A 24,756-nucleotide genomic window follows, 5' to 3' on the forward strand; every position below is an offset into this window, starting at 1 on the left:
GCCAGTTTCTGGACCACATGTCCAGCCTGTCCAGGTCTCTTTGCAGTCCTGCCTCATCCTCATCCGATTTAATTTTTCTCATCAACTTCACATCATCTGCGAATAGGGACACTTCAGAGTCTATTCCTTCCATCATGTCGTTCGCATATATCAAAAATAGCACTGGTTCTAGAACTGACCCCTGTGGGACCCCGCACGTCACAGGCGCCCACTGTGATACCTCTTCACGTACCATGACTCGTTGTTGCCTCCCTGTCAGGTATTCCCTGATCCATTGCAGTGCCCTCCCTGTTTTATGCGCCTGATCCTCCAGGTTCTGCACTAATCTCTTGTGGGCAACTGTGTCAAAGGACTTCCTGCAGTCAAGGAAAACGCAATCAACCACCCCTCTCTCTCGTGTCTTACTTCTGTTACCTTGTCATAAAACTCCAGAAGGTTTGTGACACAGGATTTGCGTTCCATGAACCCATGCTGGTTTTCATTTATAATCTTGTTCCGTTCCAGGTGTTCCACCACTCTCCAGCTGATAATCTTCTCCACGACTTTGCACACAATACATGTCAGAGACACAGGTCTGTAGTTTAGTGCCTCATTTCTGTTTCCTTTCTTAAATATGGGGACTACATTTGCTGTCTTCCATTTCTCAGATAGTTGCCCAGTTTCAAGGGATGTGTTAAAGATTGTGGTTAGGGGCACGCACAGCATCTCTGCTCCTTCTCTAAGGACCCATGGGGAGATGTCCGATCCCATCGCCTTTGAGGTATCAAGGTCACTTAGCAGCTTCTGCACCTCCTCCTCGGTTGTTCGTATGTCATCCAACACTTGTTGGTATATTCCCTCTTGAAGTTCCCTTCTGTGCTGTCTTCCCAAAGCCCTTCCTGTCTCTACTGTAAAAACTTTCTTAAATCTCCTGTTTAGCTCCTCACATACCTCCTGATCATTTTTTGTGAGTTCTCCACCTTCTGTCCTCAATCTGATCACCTGGTCTTTGACTGTTGTATTCCTCCTGTGTGTGTGTGTGTATGTGTGTGTGTGTGGGGGGGGTAAGTGTGTATGTGAGCCCGTCTGTCTTTCCTCGTCTGTATGTTCTCACATATATCTAGTGTTAGAGATTGAGTCTTAGCTACTGGTCCTGCTTTTCATCCTTCCCTATGCCAAATTTACACCTTCTTTGCCACTTGGTCCTGCCGTACCTGTTCCTGAAACTGTGAATGGAGCTTGGCTAAAGAATTTATTCATCCAAGATATTTCACTTTCTTAAGAACCACGTGTCTTAAAGAATAGAGATCGTAGAACAGGTAAGTACTTTATGAAACAGGTCCAGAGAATGTGAAAGAGGCACATAGAGATAACGAAACAGTTTTAAGAGTTTATTAAACAGGAACTAAATATAAGAAACAAACACAATTATTGTGAAACACGTATAGAAATCATGAAAGAGGCACGAGATTTATGAAACAATACTTAGTCTGTGGAATTGGTACATATTTTCTCAAGCAAACACAGATTTAATGAAACATATAAATAGGCTGTGAAACAGAAACACAGGTTGAGAAACAGGTACAGAGTTTGTATCTGTTGTGGAACTGATATATAGATAAGAAAACAGGTACAGATTGTACGAAGCAGTGACGGAGCTAGTAAAGCAGTTACATGGTGAAACCGGTGAAGATATTGTGAAACAGGGAAAGAGTTTCTTATAACACTACAAAGTTCGAAAACAGGTACTGGAACTGTGAAACATGTACAGATTTGCGATACAGGTACAGAGTTTCTTTTAACAGGAAAAAAATAGTCAAACATCACTGAATCTGCATTGTAATGTCATCCACAGAGCACACAGCGAGCCGTTCAGCGGGTCACTGACGTGATATGATGTTCAGTGAGGACATATTCCGTTACTACAATACGGTAAGATTGCGGAAATAAAAGCAAGATCGAAATACATAATAAACTCAGATCATTCAGTAGAAGGTAAATCTAATGAGAGACCTGGGAATGAAAGTGTCAGATCTCACACACAAGGAGCACAACACTGTCATCTTCATATCTGTAAGGAAAATGATAGGGTAGATAACTAGAACTTTCAAAACGAGAAATGTCAAGCCAGTTATGGCACTCTGCAGGTTACTCATCTTCTTGAGGTTGGAATATTGTTATGTACTTATGACTACCTTCAAGACAGGCGAGAGATCAGAACTGAGAAAAATACAGAGAACCTTCACAGTTCGCATAAAATCAGTTATTCCACGACCTACAAGTGCACACATTCCACGACCAAATAAGTGTACACATTCCACAACTAAAGTGTACACATTTCCCAACCAAACAAATACACACATTTCACGACCAGACAAGTACACATATTCCACGACCACACAGGTTCACACATTCCACAACCAGAGAAGTGTACACATTCTACAACCAGACAAGCGTACACATTCTACAACCAGACAAGTGTACACATTCAACAACCAGACAAGTGTACACATTCCACAACCAGACAAGTGTACACATTCCACAACCAGACAAGTGTACACATTCCAAAACCAGACAAGTGTACACATTCCACAACCAGCCAAGTGTATACATTCCACAGGATAAGATTTAGCTAAGAGTTTAATGTTTACTTGTTTGTACACACATGTAGACATAATTCTCTCCTAATTTCCTGTTAGACATGAAGGGTGACTCACCTGAGGACGGGGAGGCAGGAAGGGTACACAGAACCAAACACGCTCAACACCATCTGGAAGGTCAGACAACCATGAAAATGAGATACACTTTATATTATCATATCGTTAAGAAATGCGCCAGCAGTGTGGACAGTTATCATAGATTTGTAGCTTTATAGAAGTAGAACCTAGATTTTAAATTCGTTTGTTATTCTGTGCGAGGGATCCGCTTGTATTTATTAACTTCACGCTCAGCTGTGCACGTCCACGAGGATTATAGACCTTAACCGCACCTGCCCACTTTACCTCCCAGATTGTCTATAATGTTTGAAGTTTCTCTGCCTTTTTTGACTGTCTATAATGTTATGCCTTTCATGTAACTTCCTTGATTGGCTATGATGTTATGACATTTCCAAACATCATATTTTTACTGATTTTTATTTGTTGCTGCTCTGTGATATTGTGTCTTCAGTTTTACTTGGGAGTCAGTCCAGTTGCTTAGCAACTCCAGAAACGCTTCTCACTAGTTAATAATCTTTAGGTTAATTATGAGAGTGGGGAAAGCGATCACAAATCACTTAGTTTCAAAATATATCATGGAATTACCCAGATAACTGCAATTAAGTCTCTGTCCCAGTTTTCTGCTTGGCCGACTTCATGGGACTGAGAAATTACCTGGGTGGGGTAAATTGAGATGACCTGACTATTGGTTAGGTAGGTGGTGTTGGTTGCCAATATGACGTATTTCAAAGTATAGTGCTAGTTGCCCAGACAACTTTGGTTCCGAGTAGGGAAATTACATCTAACAAAAAGAATCCCAAATGGATAAACAATAGATTAAAACATCTCATTGGTCAAAAGAGAGGCACTAATAGGCGTATCAAAAAAGGGGCTGGGCAGTTAAGAAATCAATATATTCAATTAAAAAGAGATATAAAAAAAAGAATAAGAAAAGCAAAAAGACATTATGAAGCTAAAGTTACAACGGATTCGAAGACTAACCCAAAAGCGTACTTTCAGGTATACAGAAGTAAGACTAGAGACAAGATAGGCCCACTTAAGAGTAACTCAGGTCAGATCACTGACAGTGATAAGGAAATGTGTGAACTTTTCAATACCTGCTTCCTCTCAGCGAAATTCCAGAAATAATCATTTATGTAGAACAGGACGATAATAAAAATATACACTATTGGGGTAACTAGTGATATGGTCCTCATACAAATAGAGAAATTATAACCTAGGCTCCTATATACTGTTCGCAAGGGTTTTAAAGGAATGTAAAAGGGAACTTAGCATACCTTTGGCTAATGTTTTCAATATATCACTACAAACTGGCATAGTGCCAGAGAAGTGGAAAATGGCAAATGTAATACCTATTTACAAGGCAGGTGACAGGTCCTTAGCTTCGAGCTATAGACCATTAAGCTTTACCTCCACAGTGGGAAAATTTATGGAATCAATAATAGCGAAACAATTCGTAGCCATATTGAAAGACATAAATTGATTAATGAATCTCAGCACGGTTTTACAAAAGGGCGTTCCTGTCTTATTAATTTACTAACTTTCTTCGCTAAGGTATTTGAGAAGGTAGATCATGGTATTGAATATGATATTGTGTACATGGACTTCAGTAAGGCTTTTGATAGAGTTCCACATCAGAGGCTATTGAGGAAACTCAAGGCACACGGAATACAATGAGAATTTTTTTTCCTAGGAAGAGGCATGGTTGACAAATAGGCAGCAGAGAGTTTGCATAAATGGGGAGAAATCAGAATGGGGGCACGTCACACGTGGTGTTACTCAGGGGTCAATGTTGGTCCCCTTATTGTTCACAATTTACATAAACGACACAAATGAGGTAATAAATAGCGACATAAGCAAATTTGCTGATGACACCAAAATAGGCCGTCCAATTCATTCTAATGAGGACATTAGAGCAATCCAGGATGATTTGAGTAGACTGATGCAATGTCCGAGAAGTGGCAGATGTAATTTAATATAGACAAATGCAAAGTTCTAAATGTTGGACAGGAAAATAACCATGCCACATATATACTAAATAATGTTGACCTTAATATTATGGACAGTGAAAAGAATTTAGGAGTTCTGGTTAGCAGTAATCTGAAACCAAGACAACAGTGCACAAGTGCTCGCAATAAAGCTAGCAGAATCCTTGGCTTCATATCAAGAAGTATAAATAATAGAAGTCCTCAGGTTGTTGTCCAGCTCTATATATCTTTAGTTAGGCCTCATTTACATTGTACTGCACAGTTTTGCTCACCGTATTACTGAATGGATATAAAAAAACTGGAAAACGTACAGAGGAGGATGACAAAGTTGATCCTATGTATCAGAAATCTTCACTATAAGGATAGACTGAGAGCCCTGAATCTGCACTTTCTCGAAAGAGGTAGAATTAGGGGGGGAGGGATATGACTGAGGTGAATAAATAGAAAATAGGTATTAATAAAGGGATGCAAATAGCGTGTTAAAAATATTTAGTATAGAGAGCATTCGCAGCAATGGTTTTAAGTTGGAAATATTCAGATTCAGGAAGGATATAGGAAAGCACTGGTTTGGTAATAGGGTTGTGGATAAGTGGAACAAACTCCCGAGTACCGTTATAGAGGCTAAGACATTGTGTAGTTTTAAAAATAGGTTGGATAAATACATGAGTTGGTGTGGGTGGGTATGAGTTGGATTCGACTAGCTTGGGCTACCAGGTCTGGCGCCATGCTCCTCCCTTAAGTGAATGTGACTGACCTGAGTAGGTTAAAGCACTGGCTTAAGCCGGTAGGAAAGTTGGACCTGCCTCGCATGGGCCAGTAGACCTGCTGCAGTGTTCCTTCTTTCTTATGTTCTTATGTGCATATCCTAGCTGTTATTACGTGTGAGTAGCGGGCGTGTAACGTCCACTCGATCTGCCTGCCAAGACCGCTTCTATATTTGTCAAGAGGGATTTTGGATGTCTTTCAATTAGAAAGGAAATGGATTGTTTATTTGAGTTTGCGTCTTTCACCACGAAGATTATAAGTTACGTAGTTAGTTTTAACCTCTGTTATTTACAATGTTATTGTTAGGCGCCAGTCGGAAGCGCATGTGTGTAGTAAGTGTTTCTCAAATATCCAGTGTTATTGTGTTTGTAGGAGTTTCTGAAACTTGTGTCGTCCTTTTATTCTGCTGTCACTGGAAATGAAACTGGTAAGAGTTTAAAACCACCTTACAATGACTTCCCTCACGTAGCATAGGCAGGTTGTATGTTTAGTGTATATACCCTCATGTAGCATTAGGAGGGTTGTAGGTTTCCTGTATATACCTTCATGTAGCATTAGGAGGGTTGTAAGTTTCCTGTATATACCTTAATGTAGCATTAGGAGGGTTGTAGGTTTCCTGTATATACCTTCATGTAGTATTAGGAGGGTTGTAGGTTTCCTGTATATACGTAGATACTCTGCCTACGCTGATCATTAATTACTTTACATCCCTATTGAGATTATGATTTGTTCGGCTTCCATCAACCTGTTTACACACACACACACACACACACACACACACACACACACACACACACACACACACACACACACACACACACACACACACACACACACACACACACATACACACACACACACACACAAACACACACACACACACACACACACACACGCACACACACACACACACACACACACACACACCACAGGCCCCACCCCCAAAGCAACCCTCTATAGGCCCTTGCCAGGGCACCTGCTCCCCCTAACCCACCTTTCTCACCAGACCACAGTTATAGAAAAGAAGTTGAAGGTTTGGTACACGACCGCGGATGGAATAACGAATAAATGTGAGGAGTGGCATCAAGGAGATGTCCCCAGACATCGTAGCGGTTACAGAAACAAAACTCACTGGGATAATAACAGATGCAATCTTCCCACCCGGATATCAGATCTTGAGGAAGGATAGAAGGAACAGAGGGAGAGGAAGGGTTGCACTGCTAATTAAAAACCGGTGGGGTTACCAAGAAATGGAAGGAATGGACGAGATTGGAGAAAGGGATTACATAGTAGGTACAGTTCAGTCAGGGGAACACAAGGTAGTCATTTCATTGATGTATAACCCACTACAGAACTGCAGGAAGCCAAGAGAAGAATATGTTGAGTGCAATGGTGGACACACTAGCTGAAGTGGCAAGAAGGGCTCACGCGAGTAGAGTGACGTTACTGGTCATGGGCGACTTCAATCACAGGGAGATTGATTGGGAAAACCTGGAGCCACATGTGGGTCCCGAAATATGGAGAGCCAAATCTCATGCAAACCTCATGCACCAGCATAGGGACATTAACAGAGAGAGAGGGGAGGATGAACCAGCAAGACCGGACCTTGTGTTCACCCTGAGTAGCTCAGACATTGAGCACATCACATATGAAAGGCCCCTTGCAGCTAGTGACCACGTGGTTATGAGCTTTGAATACACCGTGGAGCTAAAAGTGGAGAAGGAGTAGAAAGGGAAAAGCCAAACTATAAAAGAGGGGACTACACAGGAATGAGGACCTTCCTGCAGGAGGTTCAGTGGGAACAGGAGTTGGTAAAAAAAAATCAGTAAACAAAATGATGGACTTCGTAGCAACAAAATGCAAGGAGGCAGAGGAAAGGTTTGTTCCCAAGGGTAACAGAAATAATGGGAAGGACAGAATGTGCCCTTGTTTTACCCGAAGGTGTAGGGAGGCAAAAATTAAGTGCTCTAGAGAATGGCTCGTCGACAATTAGTCGACGAGCCAGAAACGAATATGCACAGATAAGGAGGGAGGTGCAGCGGCAGTATGAAAATGACATAGCATCGAAAGTCAAGTCTGACCCGAAACTACTTTACAGCCACATCAGGAGGAAGACAACAGTCAAGGATCAGGTAATCAGGGTGAGGAAAGAAGGTGGGGAGCTCACAAGAAATGACCAAGAAGTATGTGAGGAGCTCAACATGAGATTTCAAGAAGTATTTACAGTGGAGGCTGAAGAGACACTGAGAAGACAAAACAGTGGGGTAGATCGACAAGGAATATACCAACAAGTGTTGGATGAATTACACACAACTGAGGAGGAGGTGGAGAAGCTCCTAAGTGACCTTGAGACCTCAAAGGCGGTGTGGAGAAATTTTCTCCAGGAGGGGGGTATCACCTAATTTCAGCCCCTTTCAGCCCTGAGGGGCCCAGCCCTCTCAGAAGGGGCAAGCATCTTGTTTACTGCTACAGCAAGTAATTGATCCCAGATGCAATACGAGTATGTGACGTGGTCAAGCGGCCGCCGCTCCTTGCAAGAGTCCAGTGTTGCAAAGTGTAGTTATAAGAGACAGTCCATCTCTTACCTTAGCAGGACAATTAAGGAAAATCCTGCTCCCACTTTATTACCATGGTAAAGATAGTGTATATTGTTGTCTATCATTAAGACAACAAGAATCAAGCATTCTGCTTTGCTTCATGGAGGAAGTTTGGCAAGGAAGCAAAAAGTACTAGGTCAGCTTTTCCTTTATGTTCTAGGGGCATTGCAGCAGCGTAGGACACTGTGAGGCCAGATTACTTTTCACCCTACTGGGAAGCACACTGACGCTAGAATAACTAACAAAGAACACTGATCCGTGCATTAGTGTGAAAAAAGTGTCTCACAAAACACGATAAACACTTACAGAGAAGTACGATCAGCTTCTTTAGTGATAAGATTGTGAACAATAAAGACAAACCTTGTGGAACATAGTGTACCAGTGAGCGTATTCGTAGACTATGGAAGAGGTGGACATCCAAGGACACTTCAGCTTCTATCAAGTCACCGATACCTGTCGAGGGTGAAAAGAACACCATAGCTCACGCTACAAGAGCAAGGTGGGTTGCAGATTTCTTGTAGTATGGGGGACTGTGCAGTTCTTGTGTCGCAAGGAATTTGTAATCAACCTATAATCGGCAGTGAGGCGCGGACTTTTGAGTCCACACAAGTAAGTGTTGTCAGCCATCAGTGTCTGATATATGCTGACATAACACCCCATAGGAGTAATTTATAATCATACCTAATATACTTTATTTCAGCCCATTGAGAAGTGGTCAAGACAGCTTCTCAAGACCTCGCCTGCAGGGGTTGCTGTGTGGGCGATAGCTGTCTTATCATATAAGTTTTCCCTATATTTAAACTTTAACCTTAGCTGGTAAACCATTTCTCAACAGGCAGTGGGACCAGACAACATCTCCCCATGGGTCCTTAGAGAGGAAGCAGAGACACTATGTGTGCCACTAACTAAAATTATCAACACTTCCCTTGAAACTGGGCAACTACCTGAAGTATGGAAGAAGACAAATGTAGTCCTCATCTTTAAGAAAGGGGACCGAAAGGAAGCACTAAATTATAGACCAGTGTCACTGACGTGTATAGTATGCAAAGCCATGGAGAAGATTATCAGGAGGAGAGTGGTGGAGTGCCTGGAGCAGAACAAGATAACAAACAACAGCCAACACGGATTCATGGAAGGCAAATCCTGTGCCACAAAGATACTAGAGTTTTATGACAAGGTAACTGAAGTAAGAAATGAGAGGGAGGGGTGGGTTGATTGCATTTTCTTGGAATGCAAGAAAGCCTTCGACACAGTTTCTTAAAAGAGATTAGTACAGAAGCTAGAGGAACAGGCACATATAACAGGAAGGGCACTGCAATGGGTCAGAGAATGCCTAACAGGGAGGCAACAGCGAGTAATGGTCCGTGATGAGGTATCACAGTGGGCGCCGGTGACGAGCGGGGTCCCACAAGGGTCAGTCTTGGGACTGTGTATATGTGAACGGCATGACGGAAGGGATAGACTCAGAAGTGTCCCTGTTTGCAGATGATGTAAAGTTAATGAGGAGAATTAAATCAGATGTGGACCAGAGAAGTCTACAAAGAGACCTGGACAGGCTGGATGCGTGGTCCAGCAACTGGCTCCTAGAATTTAACTCCGCCAACCGCAAAATCATGAAGATCGGGGAAGGGCAAAGAAGACCGCAGACAGAGTATAGGCTAGGAGGCCAAAGACTGCAAAACTCACTCAAGGAGAGAGACCTAGGAGTGAGTATAATACCGATTACATCGCCAGAAGCACACATTAACTAGATAACTGCTATGGCATATGGGCGCCTGGCAAATCTGAGAATAGCGTTCCGGTACCTCAGTAAGGAATTGTTCAAGACTTTATACACTGTGTACGTCAGGCCCATCCTGGAGTACGCAGCACCAGTTTGAAACCCACACCTGGTCAAACACGTCAAGAAATTAGAGAAAGTGCAAAGATTTGCAACAAGGCTAGTTCCAGAGATAAGGGGAATGTCCTATGAAGAAAGGTTAAGGGAAATCGGTCTGACAACACTGGAGGACAGAAGGGTTAGGGGAGACATGACAATGACATACAAAATACTGCGTGAAACAGACAAGGTGGACAGAGACTCGATGTTCCAGAGATGGGACACAGAAACAAGGGGTCACAATTGGTAGCTGAAGACTCAGATGAGTCAAAGGGATGTTAGGAAGTATTTCTTCAGCCACAGAGTTGTTAGGAAGTGGAAATGTCTGGCAAGCGATGTAGTTGAGGCAGGAACTATACACAGTTTTAAGACGAGGTATGATGAAGCTCATAGAGCAGGGAGAGTGAGGAACCAGTAGCAGACAGTGAAGAGGCGGGGCCAGGACCTGAGTCTCGACCCCTGCAACCACAATTAGGTGAGTACACACACACAATTACACACACACACACACACACACACACACACACACACACACACACACACACACACACACACACACACACACACACACACACACACACACACACACACAGAGCCACAGCCACAGAGTAGTTAAGAAGTGGAATAGTTTGGGGAGTGATGTAGTGGAGGCAGGATCCATACATAGCTTTAAGCAGAGGTATGATAAAGATCACGGTTCAGGGAGAGTGACCTAGTAGCGACCAGTGAAAATGCGGGGCCAGGAGCTAGGACTCGACCCCTGCAGTGAGTACACACAATCACACACACACACACACACACACACACACACACACACACACACACACACACACACACGGAGCAGGAATAGGATGGGAAAAACCAAACTACAAAAGGGGGAACTACTCAGGCATGAGGAACTGCCTGCAAGACATTCAGTGTGAGAGGGAACTGACAGGAAAACCAGTACAAGAAATGATGGACTATGTGGCAACAAAATGCAAGGAGGCGGAGGAGAGGTTTGTTTCCAAGGGAAACAGAAATAATGGGAAGAACAGAACGAGTCCTTGGTTCACCCAAAGGTGTAGGGAGGCAAAAACTAGGTGTACTAGAGAATGGAAAAGGTACAAAAGACAGAGAACTCAGGAAAAGAAAGAGATCAGCCGAAGAGCCAGAAACGAATATGCACAGACAAGAAGGGAGGCTCAGCGACAATATGAAAATGACATAGCACCGAAAGTCAAGTCTGACCCGAAGCTGTTGCATAACCACATCAGGAGGAAAACAATGGTCAAGGACCAGGTAATCAGACTGAGGAAGGGTGATGGGGAGTTCACAAGAAACGACTGAGAGGTATGCGAGGAGCTCAACACGAGATTTAAAGAAGTATTTACAGTGGAAGCCAGTACTCCAGGAAATCAGAACAGGGGGCTACACCAACAAGTGCTGGATGAGGTACACATAACCAAGGAGGAGGTGAAGAAGCTGCTATGTGAACTTGGCACCTCAAAGGCGGTGGGCCAGACAACATCTCTCCGTGGGTCCTTAGAGAGGGAGCAGAGATGCTGTGAGTGCCATTAACAAAGATCTTCAACACATCCATTGAAACTGGGCAACTCCCTGAGGTATGGAGATGGCAAATGTAGTCCCAATTTTTAAAAAGGGAGACAGACATGAGGCACTAAACTACAGACCTGTATCACTAACGTGGATAGTATGCAAAGTCATGGAGAAGATCATCAGGAGGAGAGTGGTGGAGCACCTGGAAAGAAACAAGCGTATAATTGACAACCAGCACGGTTTCTGGGAAGGAAAATCCTGTGTCACAAACCTACTGGAGTTTTATGACAAGGTGACAGAAGTAAGACAAGAGAGAGAGGGGTGGATCGACTGCATTTTTTTTGGACTGCAAAAAGACCTTCGACACAGTTCCTCACAAGAGGTTACTGCAAAAGCTAGAGGATCAGGCACACATAACAGGAAAGGCACTGCAATATATCAGAGAATACCTGACAGGGCGGCAACAACGAGTCATGGTACGTGACGAGGTGTCAGAGTGGGCGCCTGTGACAAGCGGGGTTCCACAGGGGTCAGTCCTAGGACCTGGGCTGTTTTTGGTATATGTGAATGACATAACGGAAGGGATAGACTCAGAAATGTCCTTGTTTGCAGATGATGTGAAGTTAATGAGAAGAATCAAATCGGACGAGGATCAGCCAGGACTACAAAGAGACCCGGACAGGCTACAAGCCTGGTCCAGCAACTGGCTCCTTCAGTTTAACCCTGCCAAATGCAAAGTCATGAAGATTGGGGAAGGGCAAAGAAGACCGCAGACACAATATACTCTAGATGGCCAAAGACTGCAAACCTCACTCAAGGAAAAAGATCTGGGGGTGAGTATAACACCGAGCATATCTCCTGAGGCGCACATCAATCAGATAACTGCTGCAGAATACGGGCGTCTGGCAAACCTACGGATAGCATTCCAATACCTCAGTAAGGAATCGTTCAAGACTCTGTATAGCACTTCCGTCAGGCCCATACTGGAGTATGCAGCACCAGTTTGGAATCCACACCTGGTCAAGCACGTCAAGAAATTAGAGGAAGTGCAAAGGTTTGCAACAAGACTAGTCCCAGAGCTAAGGGGATTGTCCTACGAAGAAAGGTTGAGGAAAATCGGCCTGACGACACTGGAGGACAGGAGGGTCAGGGGAGACATGATAACGACATATAAAATACTGCGCGGAATAGACGAGGTGGACAAAGACGGGATGTTCCAGAGATGGGACACAGAAACAAGAGGTCACAATTGGAAGTTGAAGACTCAGATGAGTCAAAGCACTTCTCCTGAAGCGCACATCATTCAGATAACTGCTGCAGCGTATGGGCGTCTGTCAAGCCTAAGGATAGTGTTCCAATACCTCAGTAAGGAATCGTTCAAGACTCTGTGGACAATATATGTCAGGCCCATATTGGAGTATGCAGCACCAGTTTGGAATCCACACACCTCATCAACCACGTCAAGAAATTAGAGAAAGTGCAAAGGTTTGCGACATGGTTAGTTCCAGAGCTAAAGGGAACGTACTACTAAGAAAGGCTAAGGGAAATTGGCCTGAAGACACTGGAGGACAGGAGGGTCAGGGGAAACTTGATAACGACATATAAAATGCTGCACGGAATAGACAAGGTGGTCAAACAAAGGATGTTCCAGAGATGGGACACAGAAACAAGGGGTCACAATTGGAATCTGAAGACTCAGATGAGTCAAGGGATGTTAGGAAATATTTCTTCAGTCATAGAGTAGTCAGACCGAGGAATAGCCTAGAAAGTGACATAGTGGAGGCGGGAACCATACATAGTTTTAAGGCGAGGTATGATAAAGCTCATGGAGCAGGGAGAGAGAGGACCTAGTAGCAATCAGTGAAGAGGCGGGGCCAGGAGCTATGAATCGACCCCTGCAATCACAAATAGGTGAGTACAAATAGGTGAGTACACACACACAAACACACACACAAACACACACACATACACATACACACACAAACACACACACACACATACAAACACATACACACAAATACACACATGCACACACACAAACACACACACACACACACACACACACACACACACACACACACACACACACACACACACACACACACACACACACACACACACACACACACACACACAAACACACACACACACACAAGGAGGAAGAGGAAAGGTTTGTTCCCAAGGGCAAAAGAATTAATGATATTACCAGAAGGAGCCCTTTGTTTACCCGAAGGTGTAGGGAGGCAAAAACTAAGTACACTAGAAAATGAAAAAAATACGGTAGACAAAGGACCCAGAAAAATAAAGAAATCAGTTGCAGAGCCAGAAACAAGTTTGCACAGATAACGAGGGAGGCCCAGCGACAGTACGAAAACAACATAGCATCGAAAGTCAAGTCTGACCCGAAGCTGTTGTATAACCACATCAGGAGGAAAACAATGGTCAAGGACCAGGTAATCAGACTGAGGAAGGGTGATGGGGAGTTCACAAGAAACGACTGAGAGGTATGCGAGGAGCTCAACACGAGATTTAAAGAAGTATTTACAGTGGAAGCCAGTACTCCAGGAAATCAGAACAGGGGGCTACACCAACAAGTGCTGGATGAGGTACACATAACCAAGGAGGAGGTGAAGAAGCTGCTATGTGAACTTGGCACCTCAAAGGCGGTGGGCCAGACAACATCTCTCCGTGGGTCCTTAGAGAGGGAGCAGAGATGCTGTGAGTGCCATTAACAAAGATCTTCAACACATCCATTGAAACTGGGCAACTCCCTGAGGTATGGAGATGGCAAATGTAGTCCCAATTTTTAAAAAGGGAGACAGACATGAGGCACTAAACTACAGACCTGTATCACTAACGTGGATAGTATGCAAAGTCATGGAGAAGATCATCAGGAGGAGAGTGGTGGAGCACCTGGAAAGAAACAAGCGTATAATTGACAACCAGCACGGTTTCTGGGAAGGAAAATCCTGTGTCACAAACCTACTGGAGTTTTATGACAAGGTGACAGAAGTAAGACAAGAGAGAGAGGGGTGGATCGACTGCATTTTTTTTGGACTGCAAAAAGACCTTCGACACAGTTCCTCACAAGAGGTTACTGCAAAAGCTAGAGGATCAGGCACACATAACAGGAAAGGCACTGCAATATATCAGAGAATACCTGACAGGGCGGCAACAACGAGTCATGGTACGTGACGAGGTGTCAGAGTGGGCGCCTGTGACAAGCGGGGTTCCACAGGGGTCAGTCCTAGGACCTGGGCTGTTTTTGGTATATGTGAATGACATAACGGAAGGGATAGACTCAGAAATGTCCTTGTTTGCAGATGATGTGAAGTTAATGAGAAGAATCAAATCGGACGAGGATCAGCCAGGACTACAAAGAGACCCGGACAGGCTACAAGCCTGGTCCAGCAACTGGCTCCTTCAGTTTAACCCTGCCAAATGCAAAGTCATGAAGATTGGGGAAGGGCAAAGAAGACCGCAGACACAATATACTCTAGATGGCCAAAGACTGCAAACCTCACTCAAGGAAAAAGATCTGGGGGTGAGTATAACACCGAGCATATCTCCTGAGGCGCACATCAATCAGATAACTGCTGCAGAATACGGGCGTCTGGCAAACCTACGGATAGCATTCCAATACCTCAGTAAGGAATCGTTCAAGACTCTGTATAGCACTTCCGTCAGGCCCATACTGGAGTATGCAGCACCAGTTTGGAATCCACACCTGGTCAAGCACGTCAAGAAATTAGAGGAAGTGCAAAGGTTTGCAACAAGACTAGTCCCAGAGCTAAGGGGATTGTCCTACGAAGAAAGGTTGAGGAAAATCGGCCTGACGACACTGGAGGACAGGAGGGTCAGGGGAGACATGATAACGACATATAAAATACTGCGCGGAATAGACGAGGTGGACAAAGACGGGATGTTCCAGAGATGGGACACAGAAACAAGAGGTCACAATTGGAAGTTGAAGACTCAGATGAGTCAAAGCACTTCTCCTGAAGCGCACATCATTCAGATAACTGCTGCAGCGTATGGGCGTCTGTCAAGCCTAAGGATAGTGTTCCAATACCTCAGTAAGGAATCGTTCAAGACTCTGTGGACAATATATGTCAGGCCCATATTGGAGTATGCAGCACCAGTTTGGAATCCACACACCTCATCAACCACGTCAAGAAATTAGAGAAAGTGCAAAGGTTTGCGACATGGTTAGTTCCAGAGCTAAAGGGAACGTACTACTAAGAAAGGCTAAGGGAAATTGGCCTGAAGACACTGGAGGACAGGAGGGTCAGGGGAAACTTGATAACGACATATAAAATGCTGCACGGAATAGACAAGGTGGTCAAACAAAGGATGTTCCAGAGATGGGACACAGAAACAAGGGGTCACAATTGGAATCTGAAGACTCAGATGAGTCAAGGGATGTTAGGAAATATTTCTTCAGTCATAGAGTAGTCAGACCGAGGAATAGCCTAGAAAGTGACATAGTGGAGGCGGGAACCATACATAGTTTTAAGGCGAGGTATGATAAAGCTCATGGAGCAGGGAGAGAGAGGACCTAGTAGCAATCAGTGAAGAGGCGGGGCCAGGAGCTATGAATCGACCCCTGCAATCACAAATAGGTGAGTACAAATAGGTGAGTACACACACACAAACACACACACAAACACACACACATACACATACACACACAAACACACACACACACATACAAACACATACACACAAATACACACATGCACACACACAAACACACACACACACACACACACACACACACACACACACACACACACACACACACACACACACACACACACACACACACACACACACACACACACACACACAAACACACACACACACACAAGGAGGAAGAGGAAAGGTTTGTTCCCAAGGGCAAAAGAATTAATGATATTACCAGAAGGAGCCCTTTGTTTACCCGAAGGTGTAGGGAGGCAAAAACTAAGTACACTAGAAAATGAAAAAAATACGGTAGACAAAGGACCCAGAAAAATAAAGAAATCAGTTGCAGAGCCAGAAACAAGTTTGCACAGATAACGAGGGAGGCCCAGCGACAGTACGAAAACAACATAGCATCGAAAGTCAAGTCTGACCCGAAGCTGTTGTATAACCACATCAGGAGGAAGACAACAGTCAAGGGCCAGGTAATCAGGCTGAGAAAAAACGGTGGGGAACTCACAAGATACTTCCAAGTGGAGACAGAAAGGAATCTGGGAGACCAATAAAGAAGGGTACACCAACAAGGGATATACCAACAAGTGCTGGAAGAAATACACACAAGCGAGGAGGAGGTGAAGGAGCTGCTATGTGACCTTGCTAACTCAAAGGCGGTGGGACGTGTGTGTGCCACTAACCACAATTTTCAACACATCCATTGAAACTGACAACTGCCTGAAGTATGGAAGTCATAAGAGCATAAGTAAGGAGGAATACTGCAGCAGGCCTGTTGGCCCATACTTGGCATGTCCTCTACAATCCATCGCACTAACAAAACATTTGCTCAACCCGATTTTCAATGCCACCCAAGTCGGCAAATGAAGTCCACATTTTTAAGAAAGGAGACAGACATGAGGCACTAAACTATAGACCAGTGTCACTGACGTGTATAGTATGCAAAGTCATGGAGAAGGTCATCAGGAGGAGAGTGGTGGAGCACCTAGAAAGGAACAAGCTAATAAACGATAACAAGCACGGATTAATAAAAGGCAAATACTGTGTCACAAACCTACTGCAGTTTTATGACAAGGTAAGGGAAGCAAGACATAGAAGAGAGGGGTGGGTAGATTGCATTTTGTTGGACTGCAACAAGGCCTTCGACACAGGTGCTCACAAGACATTAGTGCAAAAGCTAGAGGAACAGGCGCGTATAACAGGAAGGGCACTGCAATGAATCAGAAAATAACTGACAGGGAGACAACAACAATAAGCCATGGTATCTTACGAGGTATCACAGAGGGCGCCTGTGACGAGCGGTGTTCCACAGTGGTCAGTCCTAGGACCATTGCTATTTTTGGTATATGTGAATAACATGACGGAAGACATATACTTAGAAGTGTCGCTGTTTGCAGATGATGTGAAGTTAATGAGGAGAATTAAATCAGATGAGGACCAGGCAAGACAGGCCTGAAGGTTTGTCCAGCAACTGGCTTCTCGAATTTAACTCCACCAAATGCAAAGTCATGAAGATCGGGGAAGGGTTAAGTAGACCGCAGACAGAGTATAGGCTGGGTGGCAAAAGACTGCAAATCTCACTCACGGAAAAGGATCTTGGAGTGAGTATAATATCGAGCACATCTCCTGTAGCGCACATCAACCAGATAACTGCTGCAGCATATGGGCGCCTGGCAAACCTGAAAATAGAGTTCCAATACCTCAGTAAGGAATCGTTCAAGACTCTATGCACCGTGTACATCAAGCGCATATTGGAGTATGCAGCACTAGTTTGGAACCCACACCTGTTCAAGCAGGTCAAGAAATTAGAGAAAGTGCAAAGATTTGCAACGAGGCTAGTTCCTGAGTTAAGGGAAATGTCCTTGGAAGAAAGGTTAATGGAAATCGGCCTGACGACACTGGAGGACAGGAGGGTTAGGGGAGACATGATAACGACATATAAAATACTTCGCAGATTTCACATGGTGGATAGAGACAGGATGTTCCAGAAATGGGACACACAAATAAGGGGTCACAATTGGAAGTTGAAGACTCAGATGAGTCAAAGTATTTCTTTAGTCATAGAGTTGTCAGGAAGTGCAGTAGTCTTGCAAGTGATGTAGTGGAGGCAGGAACAATACATAGTTATAAGACGAGATTTGATGAAGCTCATGGAACAGGGAGAGAAAGAGGACCTAGTAACGATCAGTGAATAGACGGAGCCAGGAGCTATCTGCAATCACATATAAGTACAAATAGGTGAGTACACATAAACAAACCCACACACACTCATACACCCTAACACTGAAACACAAATTCACATACTCTCTAACACCCAAACACACACTCACACACCCACCACACACACATACTCCCAAAATGGCCAGTCCTAGGACCGGTGCTGTTTCTGGTATATGTGAACGACGTGACGGAAGGAAATCAACCTAACGACACTGGAGGACAGGAGAGAAAGGGAGGATATGATAACGACATACAAAATGCTAAGAGGAATCGACAAGGTGGATTATTATTATTATTATAATCAAGGGGGAGCGCTAAACCCTTAGGATTATACAGCGCCTGGGAATGGGGTTGTGAAAGGCATTCAGACTTAATTCGGGGAACCGGTCGACAAGGTGGAGAAAGACAGGATGTTCGAGAGATGGGACACAGCAATAAGGGGTCACAATTGGAAATTGAAAACTCAGATTAGTCAGATGAATTTTACGAAATATTTCTTCAGCAATAGATTTGTCAGGAATTGGAATAGTCTGGAAAGTGATGTAGTGGAGCCAGGATCCATAAGTAGCTTTAAGAAGAGGTATAATAAAGAACATAAGAACATAAGAACGAAGGAACACTGCAGAAGGCCTACTGGCCCATGCGAGGCAGGTCCAAGTCTCCTACCGGCTTAAGCCAATGCACCCAACCTAGTCAGGTCAGGTCACATTGACTTAAGGGAGGAACACGGCAACCGACCTGTTAGCACAAGCTATCAGGTCTAACTCACACCCACCCACATCTACTCATGTATTTATCCAACCTATTTTTAAAGCTACACAACGTTCTGGCCTCTATAACGGTACTTGGGAGTCTGTTCCACTCATCCACAACTCTATTACCAAACCAGTACTTTCCTATATCCTTCCTGAATCTGAATTTTTCCAACTTAAAACCATTGCTGCGAGTCCTGTCTAGGCTAGATATTTTCAGCACACTATTTACATCCCCTTTATTTATTCCTGTCTTCCATTTATACACCTCAATCATATCCCCCCTAATTCTACGTCTTTCTAGAGAGTGCAGTTTCAGGGCCCTTAGTCTATCCTCATAGGGAAGGTTTCTGATACATGGGATCATCTTTGTCATCCTCCTTTGTACATTTTCCAGAGAATTTATATCCATTCTGTAATACGGTGACCAAAACTGTGCAGCATAATCTAAATGAGGCCTAACCAAGGATGTATAGAGTTGAAGAACAACCTGAGGACTCCTATTATTTATGCTTCTTGATATGAAGCCAAGGATTCTATTAGCTTTATTGCGAACACTTATGCACTGTTGTCTTGGTTTCAGATTACTGCTAACCAGAACTCCTAAATCTTTTTCGCAATCCGTAATATTAAGATCTACATTATTTAGTTTATATGTGGCATGGTTATTGTCCTGTCCAACATTTAGAACTTTGCATTTGTCTATATTAAACTGCATCTGCCACTTCTCCGACCACTGCATCAGTCTATTCAAATCTTCCTGGAGTGCTCGAATGTCCTCGTCAGAATGAATTCGACGGCCTATTTTGGTGTCATCGGCAAACTTGCCGATGTCGCTCTTTATGCCCTCATCTATGTCGTTTATGTAGATTGTGAACAGCAGGGGGCCCAACACTGACCCCTGTGGAACACCGCTCGTGACGCTTCCCCACTCTGATTTCTCCCCATTTATGCAAACTCTCTGCTGCCTATTTGTCAACCATGCCTCTATCCAGGAAAAAATTTCTCCTCCTATTCCATGTGCTTTAATTTTCCTCAATAGTCTCTGATGTGGGACCCTGTCAAAAGCCTTACTGAAGTCCATATACACAATATCATATTCATTACCATGATCTACCTCCTCAAATACCTTAGTGAAAAAAGTTAATAAATTCGTAAGGCAGGAACGCCCCTTTGTAAAACCATGCTGAGATTCGTTGATTAATTTATGCTTTTCAAGGTGGCTACGAACTGCCTCGGCAATTATTGATTCCATAAATTTTCCCACTATGGAGGTTAGGCTTATTGGTCTATAGTTCGAAGCTAAGGACCTGTCACCTGTTTTGAAAATAGGTATCACATTTGCCATTTTCCACTTATCTGGCACCATGCCAGTTTGTAGTGATATGTTGAAAAGATTAGCCAAAGGTGTGCTAAGCTCCTCTTTACATTCCTTTAGAATCCTTGCATACAGTTCATCAGGGCCTGGGGATTTGTTAGGTTTCAATTTATCTATTTGCCTAAGGACCATGTCACTTGTGACCCTAATAGTGCACAGTTTATTATCGTCCTGTTCTACATAATTTATCATTACTGGTATATCGCTGGTATCCTCCTGTGTAAAAACTGAGAGGAAGTATGTGTTAAAAATTCTACACATTTCCTTATCACTGTCAGTGAGCTGACCCGAGGAACTTTTGAGTGGGCCTATCTTGTCCCTGATCTTACTTCTGTATACCTGAAAGAATCCTTTTGGGTTAGTCTTCGATTCTCTTGCAACTTTAACCTCATAATCTCTTTTTGCTTTTCTAATTCCCTTTTTTATTTCTCTCTTTAACTGAATATATCGATTTCTTAATTGCCCCTCTCCTCTTTTGATTTGCCTATATATGCCTCTCTTTTGACCAATCAGATATTTTAATCTATTGTTCATCCATTTAGGATCATTTTTGTTTGATCTGATTTCCCTATTTGGAACATAATTTGACTGAGCAGCTAGAACTATGCCCTGGAAAGCATCATATCGGCAACCATCACCACCTACCTGACCCTTAGTCAGGTCATTCCAGTTCAGCCCACCTAAGTAATTTTTCAGTCCTATGAAATCAGCCAAGCGAAAGTCAGGGACGGAGACTTGATTGCCATTATTAGGGGAATTCCATGATATATTAAAACTGAGTGATTTGTGATCACTCTCCCCAAGCTCATCATTAACCTCAAGATTATTAATTAGTGTTTCCCTACTGGCAAGAACCAAGTCAAGGAGGTTATTTCCCCTAGTTGGCTCTGTCACAAACTGTTTTAAAAAACAATCCTGGATCGTATCAAGAAAGTCACCCGACTCTAAATTTCCTGTCAAATTGCTCCAGTCAATCTGTCTATAGTTGAAATCTCCCATTAGCACAACATTTTCGTATGTAGATGCCTTACGAATTTCGTCCCATAGAAGTTTACTGCACTCCCTATCAAGATTTGGGGCCCTGTAAATCACACCCAAAATTAGTTTTTCTCGGCCCTCGAGAAGCTGTAACCAAACAGATTCAGTGGCTGACGCTTCTAATTTAATATCTTGTCTTACACAACAATTTAAATTGTCTCTGACATACATCGCTACTCCACCACCTTTCCTGTTGACCCTGTCAGTGTGGAATAATTTATAGCCTTGTATGTGACATTCAGAGGGCATCTCTCTATCTTTCAGATTGAGCCAGGTCTCTGTTATAGCAATAATATCTATGTTTCCTGCACTTGCAATTAATCTTAGCTCATCTATCTTATTTCTAACACTCCTGCTATTAGTATAGTAAACCTTAAGGGAGCTAGTCCCTTGCTGCCCTCTGCTGCCCCCCTTTGTTAGCTGACCTGTTCTATTGTCTTTATTTATAACTTCATGCTGAATGCCTTTTATACATTTACTGTTTCCAACCCTAGTGTTGCAACCTGCTTGTTTCCCACACACACCCATACCTCTATCTTCCATCAGTTTAAAATCATAGGCATTTCACCAATGGCCTTCTCAATCGAGTCTGCAAGTGCTACCACCCCAGCCCCAGAGAGATGTACCCCATCCCTTGCATACATATCATGTTTGCCATAAAAGTTGTTCCAGTTGACAATGAATGGGATTGCAAGTTCCTTGCAGTATCTGTCTAGCCAGCAATTTACACCAATTGCCCTAGACAACCATTCATTTCCTACTCCCCTTCTAGGCAAGATGCTACATATGATTGGGATCCCTCCCTTAGACTTAATGAAATCTATAGCTGACCTGTACTTATCTAGCAGCTCTTCTCTCCTACCCTTCCCAATATCATTTCCACCAGCACTGAGACAGATAATGGGCTTGTTCCCATTACCTGACATGATATTATCCAGCCTGTTGACAATGTCCCCAACACCAGCTCCAGGGAAGCACACTCTATCTCTCATCTTCTTATTCCTATTACAAAAAGCACGGTCAATATATCTTACCTGAGAGTCACCAACCACAAGAATGCGCTTACCTTCATTAGCAGGGGCAGTAGTACCCTTACCTTCACTGGCCACTGAAGTACATTCATCCTGGAGAACAGAGAAGCGATTTCCTACCTTCAGATCTTCACTCTTAACTTTCCTTACTCTGATGCGCCTCCCATTACTGTGAACAACTCGCCACTTGCAGCAGGTGCTGGGCTGCACCTCACTGCTGGTAGCTGTTGCTACCTCCCCAACTACAGCCTCCTCACAGCGAGAGACAGACTGCACCTCACTGCTAGAAGTCTCATTCCCCACAACTCCAGCCACCTCACACTCTCTCCCAGACCCATTGAGGTGGACCTTCAGCCTCCTAATCTCCTCCTGGAGAAGCAAGACCTCCTCCTTCAACTCTCCAACCTCAGTTTTTAAAACACTGCAGAAGCAAGTCATGCTTTGTAACCGTCCACGCTAATCCCCAAAGCAGCTCAGGGTCTGTGACCTCACGTGACGACTGACCACTGACCACTCCAACGACTGACCACTGACCACTCAAACGACTGACCACTGACCACTGACCACATGGAGAAGGGAGAGTGACCTATTAGCCAACAGAGAGTGCAATTATGAGAGTCCATATAGACCCCTACACACACGCTCCCTCTGTCTGTCTCCCCCCTCACTCTCCCCCCTCTCTCCATCCCCTGCTCCCCTCTCTCTCTCTCTCTCCCTCTCCCCTCTTCCCTTCCCCGTCACCTGTCACTCCCCCTCCCCCTCCCTTCTGCCTCATACACACATTCACAAATACACTTACACACACAAACACACACACACAATCGATAACGACACATAAAACACTGAAAGGAAGTAACAAGGAGGACAGAGACAGAATGTTCCAGAGATGAGACACAGCAACAAGGGGACACAGTTGGAAGTTAAAGACACAGATGAATCACAGGGAAGTTAAGAAGTATTTCTTCAGTCACAGAGCAGTCAGGAAGTCGAAAAGTTTGGGAAGCTATGTAGTGGAGGCAGGATCCATTCATACCTTAATGCAGAGGTAGGATAAAGCTAATGGTACAGGGAGAGTGACCGATTAGCAGCCAGTGAAGAAGCGGGGCCAGGAGCTATGAATTCGACCCCTGCAACCACAACTAGGTGAGTACACACACACACACACGAACACACAGGGCAACAGGAAGAGCCGGAAGCATGAAGCAAAACTACGAGAAGGGGGACTATGCAGGAACGAAGAACTTCCTGAACGGGGTTCATTGGGACAGAGAACTGGCAGGAAAGTAAGTAAACGAGATGATGGAATATGTGACAACAATTTGCAAGGAAGCTGTGGAGAGGTTTGTATCCTACGGCAACGGGAATAATGAAAAAGCCAAAGGTGCAGGGAGACCAAGACCAAAACCAAGTGTGCTAGGGAATGGAAGATGTATACAAGGCAAAAAAACCAGGAGAATAAGGAGAGCAGTCGTAGAGCCAGAAAGAACTATGCAGAGGTAAGAAGGGAAGCCCAACGATAATATGAAAATGACGTAGCAGCGAAACCCAAATCTGACCCAAAGCTGTTGTATAGCCACATCAGGTTGAAAACAACAGACAAAGACCAGGTAATCAGGCTGAGGAAGGAAGAAAGAGAGATCACAAGAAACGACCGCAAAGTAGGTGGGGAACTCAACATGAGATTCAAAGAAGTGTTCACAGAGGGGACTCCAGAAAGATGGAGAGGTGAGGTACACCACGAACTGTTGGACACAATACATACAACTGAGGAAGAAGTGAAGAGGCTTCTGAGAGAGCTAGACACCTCAAAGGCGATGGAGCCTGATAACATCTCTCCATGGGTTCTGAGAGAGGGTGCAGAGGCGCTATGTGTACCCCTAACAACAATATTCAACACATCTATCGAAACAGGGAGATTACCTGAGGAATGGAAGACAGTAAATGTAGTCCCAATTTTTAAAAAAGGAGACAGACAAGAAGCACTAAACTATAGCCAAGTGTCACTGACATGTAAAGTATGCAAAGTCAGGGAGAAGATTATCAGGAGAAGAGTGGTGGAACACCTAGAAAGAAATGAGCTTATCAACAACAGCCAACACGGTTTCAGGGACTGGGAATCCTGTGTCACAAACCTGCTGGAGTTCTATAACGGGGTAGCAGCAGTAAGACAAGAGAGAG

The 24,756-nt window shown here is 44.0% G+C and overlaps 1 protein-coding gene across 1 annotated transcript in view; it reads right to left on the bottom strand.

The window, feature by feature from the left end:
* Nucleotides 1–24,756, bottom strand: part of LOC138852328 (uncharacterized) — a 565,480-nt gene that overhangs the window by 36,943 nt on the left and 503,781 nt on the right. Inside the window, exon 8 of the mRNA XM_070082110.1 lies at nt 2,697–2,749. The gene's annotated coding sequence lies outside the window, so the exon portion shown is untranslated. The remainder of the gene's footprint in view (nt 1–2,696; nt 2,750–24,756) is intronic.

This window comes from Cherax quadricarinatus, chromosome 7 (genome assembly GCF_038502225.1).
Source record: "Cherax quadricarinatus isolate ZL_2023a chromosome 7, ASM3850222v1, whole genome shotgun sequence".
In the NCBI taxonomy this organism is placed as follows: Eukaryota; Metazoa; Arthropoda; class Malacostraca; order Decapoda; family Parastacidae; genus Cherax; species Cherax quadricarinatus.